The following is a 12176-nucleotide window of genomic DNA, read 5'->3' on the forward strand; positions in this document are numbered from 1 at the left end:
GAGTTGAGTAGGATCAGGTGAAGTGAATGGAGGAGAAGGTGTTGAGGTTTTGGAGGAATGTGAATAGTGTGTCCTCGATCCAGATCATGAAAAGTCATCAATGAATCTGAACCGCATGAGGGGCTTGGGATTCTAGGTGTTTAGAAAGGATTCATGTAGGCAACCCATGAAAAGGTTGGTGTATGATGGTGCTATGTGGGTGCCCGTAGCCATAACCCAGATTTGCTTGTAGGTCATACCTTCAAAGAAGAAGTAATTGTGGGTGAGGATATAGTTGGTCATGGTGACTAGGTAGGAGGTTGTAGGTTTGGAATCTATTGGGCATGTGGAAGTTAGTGTTCAATAGCGGTAAGGCCATGTGCATTAGGGATATTAGTGTAAAGGGAGGTGGCATCAATAATGACGAGCAGGGCTGCTTGTGGTAAAGGAACAGGAACTGTGGAGAGTCAGTGGAGCAAATTGTTGATGTCTTTTGTGTAAGACGGTAGTTTGTGGGTAATAGGTTGAAGGTTTTGGTCTATGAGAGCAGAGATTTTGCCAGGGGGGGCACAGTAACCAGCCACAATGGACCATCCTGGCTGGTTGGGTTTATGGACCTAAGGAAGCATGTAGAATGTAGGAGTGCAGGGAGTGGTAGAGGTGAGGAGATGGGTGAACTTAACGTGGAGGCTCCACTGCTGCTGTTCTGAACTGCAAGGATTACCCTGCAGAGGGACTCCGTCAGCTGTCAAATTCATCTACCTACAAACTGTGCCACAGTGACCCCATTCCAGAATTCCAGCAGGACTTCCAGTCTCTCCTCAAATCGCAGACCCATCCCAGAAGCTCTCCCCAGAGTCCATTTGTCTCCTCACCCCTACCACTCCCCATACCCCTACATTATACAATCCTGGAAATGGAAAAAAGAACACATTGACACCGGTGTGTCAGACCCACCATACTTGCTCCGGACACTGCGAGAGGGCTGTACAAGCAATCATCACACGCACGGCACAGCGGACACACCAGGAACCGCGGTGTTGGCCGTCGAATGGCGCTAGCTGCGCAGCATTTGTGCACCGCCGCCGTCAGTGTCAGCCAGTTTGCCGTGGCATACGGAGCTCCATCGCAGTCTTTAACACTGGTAGCATGCCGCGACAGCGTGGACGTGAACCGTATGTGCAGTTGACGGACTTTGAGCGAGGGCGTATAGTGGGCATGCGGGAGGCCGGGTGGACGTACCGCCTAATTGCTCAACACGTGGGGCGTGAGGTCTCCACAGTACATCGATGTTGTCGCCAGTGGTCGGCGGAAGGTGCACGTGCCCGTCGACCTGGGACCGGACCGCAGCGACGCACGGATGCACGCCAAGACCGTAGGATCCTACGCAGTGTCGTAGGGGACCGCACCGCCACTTCCCAGCAAATTAGGGACACTGTTGCTCCTGGGGTATCGGCGAGGACCATTCGCAACCGTCTCCATGAAGCTGGGCTACGGTCCCGCACACCGTTAGGCCGTCTTCCGCTCACGCCCCAACATCGTGCAGCCCGCCTCCAGTGGTGTCGCGACAGGCGTGAATGGAGGGACGAATGGAGACTTGTCGTCTTCAGCGATGAGAGTCGCTTCTGCCTTGGTGCCAATGATGGTCGTATGCGTGTTTGGCGCCGTGCAGGTGAGCGCCACAATCAGGACTGCATACGACCGAGGCACACAGGGCCAACACCCGGCATCATGGTGTGGGGAGCGATCTCCTGCACTGGCCGTACACCACTGGTGATCGTCGAGGGGACACTGAATAGTGCACGGTACATCCAAACCGTCATCGAACCCATCGTTCTACCATTCCTAGACCGGCAAGGGAACTTGCTGTTCCAACAGGACAATGCACGTCCGCATGTATCCCGTGCCACCCAACGTGCTCTAGAAGGTGTAAGTCAACTACCCTGGCCAGCAAGATCTCCGGATCTGTCCCCCATTGAGCATGTTTGGGACTGGATGAAGCGTCGTCTCACACGGTCTGCACGTCCAGCACGAACGCTGGTCCAACTGAGGCGCCAGGTGGAAATGGCATGGCAAGCCGTTCCACAGGACTACATCCAGCATCTCTACGATCGTCTCCATGGGAGAATAGCAGCCTGCATTGCTGCGAAAGGTGGATATACACTGTACTAGTGCCGACATTGTGCATGCTCTGTTGCCTGTGTCTATGTGCCTGTGGTTCTGTCAGTGTGATCATGTGATGTATCTGACCCCAGGAATGTGTCAATAAAGTTTCCCCTTCCTGGGACAATGAATTCACGGTGTTCTTATTTCAATTTCCAGGAGTGTACATGCTGCCTAAAGTTCATAAACCCAACAACCCAGGACACCCCATTGTGACCGGTTAGTGTGCTCCCACTGCGAGAAGTCCGCAGGTTGTGGTCTAGTGGCTAGCATTGCAGCCTCTGGATCTTGGGGTCCCGGGTTCGATTCCTGGCCAGGTCGTGGATTTTCTCCACCCGGTGACTGGGTGTTTGTGTAGTCCTCATCATCTCATCATCATTCGTGAAGTGACTGGAAATGGAAAGATTTGGAACTTGTATGGGTGCTGATGTCCATGATGTTGAACATCCCACAAACCAACATCACCATTATCATCCTCACTGAGAGAATCTCTCCTCTCATAGACAAACACCTTCAACCTATTGCCCACAGCCTAGTGTACTATATAAAAGATGCCAACCGTTTCCTCCACTGGCTCTCCACAGTTTCTGCTGGTGCTCTGCTAGTCACTATTGATGCCACTTCCCTTTACACTAACATCCCTGATGCACATGACCCGCTATTGAACACTACCTTTTCCAATGCCTGACGCATTCCGAACCACCAGGCACAAGGTTGCTGTGTCTCATCCTTATACAGGGTGATTAAAAAAGAATACCACAACTTTAGGAATTTAAAACACTGCAACGACAAAAGGCAGAGCTAAGCAATATCTGTCAGCGAATTAAGGGAGCTATAAAGTTTCATTTAGTTGTACATTTGTTCGCTTGAGGCGCTGTTGACTAGGCGTCAGCGTCAGTTGATGCTAAGATGGCGACCGCTCAACAGAAACCTTTTTGTGTTATTGAGTACGGCAGAAGTGAATCGACGACAGTTGTTCAGTGTGCATTTCGAACGAAGTATGGTGTTAAACCTCCTGATAGGTGGTGTATTAAACGTTGGTATAAACAGTTTACAGAGAATGGGTGTTTGTGCAAAGGGAAAAGTTCTGGACGGCCGAGAACGAGTGATGAAAATGTAGCACGCATCCAGCAAGCATTTGTTCGCAGCCCAGGAAAATCGACTCGCAGAGCTAGCAGAGAGCTGCAAATTCCACAATCAACTGTATGGAGAGTCCTACGAAAAAGGTTAGTTATGAAACCTTATCGTCTGAAATTGGTTCAAGCACTGTCTGCAGCTGATAAGATTAAAAGAATCGATTTCTGTGATTTTATCCTTGTTCAAATGGAAACAGATGAATCTTTCGTTTCAAAGATTGTGTTTAGTGATGAAGCAACTTTCCACACTAACGGGAAAGTCAACCGTCACAATGTCTGTATATGGGGCACTGAGAATCCGTGGGAAACAACTCAGTATGAACGTGACTCGCCTAAGGTGAACGTTTTCTGTGCCATTTCAGCCAATAAAGTTTTTGGTCCCTTTTTCTTCGAAGGTGCTACTGTAACTGGACTACAGTATCTGGAGATGTTAGAGAATTGGCTGTTCCCTCAGCTCGAACAAGAAGCACAACAATTCATATTTCAGCAGGATGGAGTGCCACCACATTGGCACTTATCTGTCCGTAACTACCTGAACGTCAACTACCCGAGGCGATGGATCGGCCGCCAGGCAGCCCGTGACAGAGCACTTCATCACTGGCCTCCAAGAAGCCCTGATCTTACCCCCTGCGATTTTTTCTTGTGGGGGTATGTTAAGGATATGGTGTTTCGGCCACCTCTCCCAGCCACCACTGATGATTTGAAACGAGAAATAACAGCAGCTATCCAAACTGTTACGCCTGATATGCTACAGAGAGTGTGGAACGAGTTGGAGTATCGGGTTGATATTGCTCGTGTGTCTGGAGGGGGCCATATTGAACATCTCTGAACTTGTTTTTGAGTGAAAAAAAAACCTTTTTAAATACTCTTTGTAATGATGTATAACAGAAGGTTATATTATGTTTCTTTCATTAAATACACATTTTTAAAGTTGTGGTATTCTTTTTGAATCACCCTGTATATCTTAGAATAATTGAAATATCAGTACATTCATTGTTTAAAGCAGTAATTTTGAAGTTTGAAATTAAAATTTGAAGGTTTTCCAACACAAGTTACAAAATTTGGATTTACAGTTTTGTATGGTATTTTCAGATCATAAGCAAGGAGAAATGGCAGGCTTTAATTTTTCCTGAAGGCATGCAGTTCAACTGTATGGTTAAATGATGATGGTGTTCTCTTGGGTAAAACATTCTGGAAGTAAAACAGTCCCCCATTCGGATTTCCAGGCAGGGACTACACAAGAGGGTGTTGTCATTGGTAGAAATGAAACTGGCATTCTACAGGACAGAGCATGGAATATCAAATTCCTTAATTGGGCAGGTAGGTTAGAAAACTTGACAAGGAAAATGGATAGGTTAAATTTAGATGTAGTGGGAGTTAGTGAAGTTCGTGACTGGAGGAACAGGACTTCTGGTCAGGTGGATACAGGATTATAAATACAAAAAGAAAAAGGGGTAATGCAGGAATGGGTTTAATAATGAGTAAGAAAATAGGAATGTGAGTAAGCAACTATGAACAGGATCTTGAACATATTATCGTAGCCAAGATAGACATGAAGCCCATGCATACCACTGCAGTACAAGTTCACATGGCAACTAGCTGCGCACATGATGAAGAAATTATTCAAGTAGTTAAAGTAAATGAAAATTTAACTATGATGGTAGACTGGAATTCAATAGTAGGAAAAGGAAGAGAAGGAAAAATATTATGTGAATATGGACTGGAGGAAAAGTTTGAAAGAGTAGGCCACCTAGCAGAATTTTGTACCGAGCATAATTCAACCATCGCTAACACTTGGTTTAAGAATCATAAAAGAAGGGTGTACATATGGAACAGACCTGGAGACACTGGAAGGTTTCAGATTGAATATATAATTGTTAGAAAGAGATTTAGGAACAAGATTTTAAATTGTAAGGCATTTCCAGGGACATATGTGGACTCTGACCTCAATTTATTGGTTATGTGTTGTAGATTAAAACTGAAGAAATAGGAAAAGGTAGCAAATTAACGAGATGGGACGTGGATAAGATGAAAGAACCAGAGGTTGTTGAGGGTTTTAGAAGAAATGTTAGGCAACAGATGACTAGAACAGGGGATAAGAATATGGTACAAGATGAGAGTGTAGCTTTACGAGATGCAATAGTGAAGGAAGCAGAGGATAAAATAGATAAAAAGACAAGGCGTAATAGAAATCCTTGGACAACACAAGAGACTTTGAATTTAATTGATGAAAGGAAAAAATTTAAAAATGAAGCAATCGAAAGGGAATACAAACGTTTAAAAAATGAGATTGACAAGAAGTGCAAAATGGCTAAGCAGGAATGGCTAGAGGACAAATGTAAGGATTTAGAAGCATATTTCACTAGAGAAAAAGATAGATGCTTCTCACAGGAAAATTAAAGAGGCCTTTGGGGAAAAAGAGAAGTAACAGGATGAATATCAAGAGCTCAGTTGGAAAACTAGCCCTAAGCAAAGAAGGGAAAGCTGAAGGGTAGAAGGAGTATACATAGGGTCTATATAAAAGAGATAAACTTGGAGGCAGTTTAGAAAGGGAAGTGGACATAGATGAAGATGAGATGGGAGATATGATACTGTGAGAAGAATTTACCGAGCGAGGTGGCGCAGTGGTTAGCACACTGGACTCGCATTCGGGAGGACGACGGTTCAATCCCGTCTCCGGCCATCGTGATTTAGGTTTTCCGTGATTTCCCTAAATCGCTTCAGGCAAATGCCGGGATGGTTCCTTTGAAAGGGCACGGCCGATTTCCTTCCCCATCCTTCCCTCACCCGAGCTTGCGCTCCGTCTCTAATGACCTCATTGTCGACGGGACGTTAAACACTAATCTCCTCCTCCTCCTCCTGTGAGAAGAATTTGACACAGCTCCAAAAGATCTAAGTTGAAACAAGGCCCCAGGGGGTAGACAACATTCCCTTAGAACTACTGATAGCCCTGGGAGAACCATCCATGACAAAATTCTTCCAGATGGTGTGCAAGATGTATGAGACAGGTAGGATACCCTCAGAAGAGTGTAGTAATTCAAATTCCAATGAAAGCAGGTGTGAAAATTACCGATCTATCAGTTTAATAAGTCCTGGTTGCAAAATACTAACACAAATTCTTTACCGAAAAATGGGAAAACTGCTGGAAGCTGAACTCAGGGAAGATCAGTTTGGATTCTGGAGAAATGTAGGAACTTCTAAGGCCATACTTACTCTACGACTTAGCTTAGAAGGGAGGTTAAGGAAAGACAAACATACGTTTATAGCACTTGCAGATTTAGAGAAAGCTTTTGTCAAAGTTGACTGGAATACTCTCTTTGAAATTCTGAAGATAGCAGGGATAAAATACAGGGAGCAAAAGGCTATTTCCTACTTGTACGGAAACCAGATGGCAGTTACAAGAGTCGAGGGGTATGAAAGGGAAGCAGCGATAGAGAAAGGAGTGAGACAGGGTTGTGACCTATCCCCAGGGTTATTCAATCTGTACATTGAGCAAGCAGTAAAAGAAACCAAAGAAAAATTTACAGTAGGAATTACAGTTCAAGGAGAAGAAATAAAGATGTTTAAGGTTTGTTAATGATAATGTAATTCTGTCAGAGACAGCAAAGGACATGGAAGAGAAATTGAATGGAATGGACAGTGTTTTGAAAGTAAAATATAGGATGAACATCTGTAAAAGCAAAACAGGATAATGGAATGTAGTCGAATTAAATCAGGTGATGCTAAGGGAATTAGATTAGGAAACGAGACACTTAAAGTAGTAGGTGTGTTTTGCTATTTGGGCAGGAAAATAACTGATGATGACCGAAGTAAAGAGGATGTAAAATGTAAACTGGCAATGGCAAGAAAAACATTTCTGAAGAAGGGGAATTTGTTAACATTGAATATAGATTTAAGTGTTAAGAAGTCTTTTCTGAAGGTATTTGTATGGAGTGTTGCCATGTATGGAAGTGAAAAAACCAGTGCTCGGACTGAAGACCACAAGAACATGATCTTTTCAGAACAATTACATGCCAAAATATATGAAATATCTTTTCACCATAAAGTTTGACTTTGAACTGTTTATAATTTTTAAAGACAGGTTTGATTCTAATAATAACATGAATCCCTGATCTTTACACATAGAAACCATTATTACTCTGTGTAAAAATTTTGTAAATACAAGTTTTAAGATTTGTTACACGTATTTTTGAATGGAAACTACATTTCACCATAGTTTTAATATATTTCATTATTACTTAGATCTAGGTACCACAGTTTCATTAATTTGTTCTACTAATTTCGTTGCAATATGTACTGATTATGTTACGTAAGTTTGCGTATACATACTACAATATGGTCTTTATAGCACTCTTTGTTATGGGTCATCCCATTCTGTTACTGTACAGACTTCCCCAAAATGTATGTCACACATAAGAATTAGGGACAAGACTTTGCCATAGTTTGCTTGCTCCAGAAAGGAGTATGTTATACAATAATTTTGATGTCTACACCTGTTTTGGTTGTGAATTGGTGGTGAGTATTATCACTAACCATATAGCATAAATATATTAAGCAAAGAACAATTTAAACAAGTATTGATACAATGTCTTTGTATAAATTATTAAAAATGACTTTGTTTTACAAATGTGTTTTCTCCAGGTTCGTTCTCTTCTCCATAGGATGATTAGTATAACGAGAATTTGTAATCAACACATCATTGGTAGGCATCTCATTTCTCCTTGAGTCTTTTCAAAATGGTTTTTTTTTTCTGAAACAAAACACAGTTTCTATCACCCCAAAAGCTCAATCAGAACACAACTACACATAGTTTATAAAGTTAACAATTGGTGCACGTTTAAAATCTTACAAGTTTAAATAGCATATAATTAAAATTTAAATAGTTCCCTTAATCATGCTATCTACTAATTCAGGCATAAGGCAAAACGATATATATATATATATATATATATATATATATATATATATATATATATATATTCTAAACAACTAGAATATTTTGTCTAGCAATGGGGATGCGTATAGGTCATGAGAAGCCAAAGTTCATAAAATTAGGCAATCATGAAATGAAATACTAACTACTTAACTTCAGTTCTTTTCCAGTGGTAAGTACAATGTAGTATTGTAGGTAAATTTGTATTAGTATTTTCTGTATCATTTAACTTTCATACCCTTGACACAGTAAGGTCTTCTACATCAAAAACATCATTAGGAAAATCACATATTCATAACCATTTCATTATCCTGAAAAAGTTGTAAATTGCATTTACTTTAATAACATGTTGTCAGCTTCAGCGTAGGCAGTATTTTCCAAAATGGTATTTTGTACTAGTATGTATTAGTGTATAAGTTTTTTAGTTCACTGAGAATATTCTTGCAGTATAATGATCATTAGTATTGTTTTAAATTTGCCATTCACAGATAATCTCTCTCTCTCTCTCTCTCTCTGTGTGTGTGTGTGTGTGTGTGTGTGTGTGTGTGTGTGTGTGTGTCAGAGTAAAATTCAAATACACTCCTGGAAATTGAAATAAGAACACCGTGAATTCATTGTCCCAGGAAGGGGAAACTATATTGACACATTCCTGGGGTCAGATACATCACATGATCACACTGACAGAACCACAGGCACATAGACACAGGCAACAGAGCATGCACAATGTCGGCACTAGTACAGTGTATATCCACCTTTCGCAGCAATGCAGGCTGCTATTCTCCCATGGAGACGATCGTAGAGATGCTGGATGTAGTCCTGTGGAACGGCTTGCTATGCCATTTCCACCTGGCGCCTCAGTTGGACCAGCGTTCGTGCTGGACGTGCAGACCGCGTGAGACGACGCTTCATCCAGTCCCAAACATGCTCAATGGGGGACAGATCCGGAGATCTTGCTGGCCAGGGTAGTTGACTTACACCTTCTAGAGCACGTTGGGTGGCACGGGATACATGCGGACGTGCATTGTCCTGTTGGAACAGCAAGTTCCCTTGCCGGTCTAGGAATGGTAGAACGATGGGTTCGATGACGACACGTCTCCATTTGTCCCTCCATTCACGCCTTTCGCGACACCACTGGAGGCGGGCTGCACGATGTTGGGGCGTGAGCGGAAGACGGCCTAACGGTGTGTGGGACCGTAGCCCAGCTTCATGGAGACGGTTGCGAATGGTCCTCGCCGATACCCCAGGAGCAACAGTGTCCATAATTTGCTGGGAAGTGGCGGTGCGGTCCCCTACGGCACTGCGTAGGATCCTACGGTCTTGGCGTGCATCCGTGCGTCGCTGCGGTCCGGTCCCAGGTCGACGGGCACGTGCACCTTCCGCCGACCACTGGCGACAACATTGATGTACTGTGGAGACCTCACGCCCCACGTGTTGAGCAATTCGGCGGTACGTCCACCCGGCCTCCCGCATGCCCACTATACGCCCTCGCTCAAAGTCCGTCAACTGCGCATACGGTTCACGTCCACGCTGTCGCGACATGCTATCAGTGTTAAAGACTGCGATGGAGCTCCGTATGCCACGGCAAACTGGCTGACACTGACGGCGGCGGTGCACAAATGCTGCGCAGCTAGCGCCATTCGACGGCCAACACGGCGGTTCCTGGTGTGTCCGCTGTGACGTGCGTGTGATCATTGCTTGTACAGCCCTCTCGCAGTGTCCGGAGCAAGTATGGTGGGTCTGACACACCGGTGTCAATGTGTTCTTTTTTCCATTTCCAGGAGTGTATATTTATTATGTGTATCTTGTGAGATGCCCTGCACAAAGGTGTAACTCATTTGTCATATCAAAATTTCTCTCCATTTCCGCTTATAGCTTCACAAGTGTAGTAAAAATGTTGTACCCGCATCTAAAGTACTTCACATTTACGTCATTTGTTTGACACTGTAATTAGAGAGGGTGGGTGAGAACTAATGAGGGAAATCCTTCACAAAAGTCCTTAATAAATAATGATGTGTTAGTTATTCATATGCAGATCAGTGTGTTCATTTCAAGATGGACATATAATGAGTCTGACAGTCAGTAGTAACATGAGTATTTGTGTAACTTTATCATTATGTAGTCAGTTGTGTTTTGTAACATAAGTAAATAATTATTTGCATTAAGATATGAATAATCAGGAAGGCCAGAAATAACAAAGCTGACATGCTTTGAAATAAGACAGTCATTTGGTTCATGTACCACCATGTGTGCAAAACAAATTTATATGGATACTTGTTCCTACTGTGTAATATGTATGATTTACAATCCTTCTTCACTCAGCATAAATACGTTCTTGTATCAATTGCAAACCCATGAGATATTATTGTATTTTCACAGTGTATCATTGGTATAGCAGTTCCGAAATAATATTTATAACATGAGTAATGGCTGTAGTGACAGTCACAATATTTCTATAGTATGTTTCATGGCTTCACATAGACATTTAATCTCTGTGTTCAGTTCACTTGTAACTTGTGTAGGTGTATGATCATAAGCATCAAAGTGTTAACAGTATTGGAAATTTCTTACCAAATGTGTTTACAAATAATGAAGATATTAGTTGAATAAGTGCCTGATTAATTCTTGAGGTCTTTCTGTGTGCACAATGCAAGTCCTATAGTTTTTTGGAAAGCAGGTTGGCTTTATTCGGGATATCAATACACCATATTATTCACTACTCTATGGGCTACAAAACCCTATTTTTCAACATAATCTCTGCACAATGCGATGGTCTAATGCCTCCTTAATGGGAGGGCCTGTATGTCCGCATGGTACCACTCTGTTGGTTGACATCGGAACCAATGTATTGTTCAATCTGTAACCTCCCCATCATCCACATGCTGCTTCCCAGAGCTTGCATCCTTCATTGGGCCAAACAGATGGAAGTCTGAAGGTGCAAGATCCAGGCTGTGGGGAGGAGGAGGAATAACAGTCCAATGAAGTTCTTCTTAGCTGCAGCTGCACAGTCTTATTGCGAGGCCTCGCACTGTCGTGGAGAAGGAGAAGTTCCTTTGCATTTTTGTGGAGTCACAATGGTGTGGGGCCGGCTGTCATGCTGAAAATTGGACAGGATTTGCGCAGTTTTGCCATGATGATTACAGATGCCTCACCCAATGACTCACTGTGCTTTTGTTCACTGCCAGGTCTCCATAGATATTCTGCAAGTGCCTATGAATGTCTATGATGTTCTGGTTTTCTGCCAAAAGAAACTAAATGACAGCATTATTTTGAAGGCTACATGTATTGTCACCACCTGTTGGAATTTCACAAAAATACAGGGTCTGAAGTGGGAATATTCCATGATGTCCCACAACAGATTGCACAATAGGGCACTTGACTGTTTTTCTGGAAATTTTCTTAAATGATTAATTATGTCATTTTATGCTTCTAACATGCTTTTTTCCCCACTTGAATTTCAGTATCCTTCTATAAAAATGGAAATGAAATTCAAATAATTTGAAAGCCCACTAAAATGCTCCATTTGAGTCATTTGATGCCTGTGATGTCACTGGCTAGCTCGCTGCTCCTACTGTCATAATGCTGATTCACATATTTTGGAATTTACATTTTGGAGAATGGATTACATATGGTGTGTAGTACCATATTGTACAATTGCATCTATAAAAACTTCTGAAAAGTTGTTTTGAGTGTCCCAGAGAATGAGAAGCAGCATAAAATGTGGTTGCACTATACCAGCAAATTGCTACCACATCGACACACAGGTTCACTAACTTAACTAAAAATGTGTTGCACTGTGAAGTTAACATTAATTTAGCTCTGAGCTCAACTTCACATCAATTATTCGGTAGTTCAGTAGATGGAGCAGTAGACTGTCAGATTTTGCGAGATAATGTCCAGAGAGCGCTGGTTCAAATCTGACCTGAAAAAACGTTTTAACTTATTTGTAAAATGACTTGACAGTTCTC

Source organism: Schistocerca nitens, chromosome 1 (genome assembly GCF_023898315.1).
Source record: "Schistocerca nitens isolate TAMUIC-IGC-003100 chromosome 1, iqSchNite1.1, whole genome shotgun sequence".
Taxonomy (NCBI): domain Eukaryota; kingdom Metazoa; phylum Arthropoda; class Insecta; order Orthoptera; family Acrididae; genus Schistocerca; species Schistocerca nitens.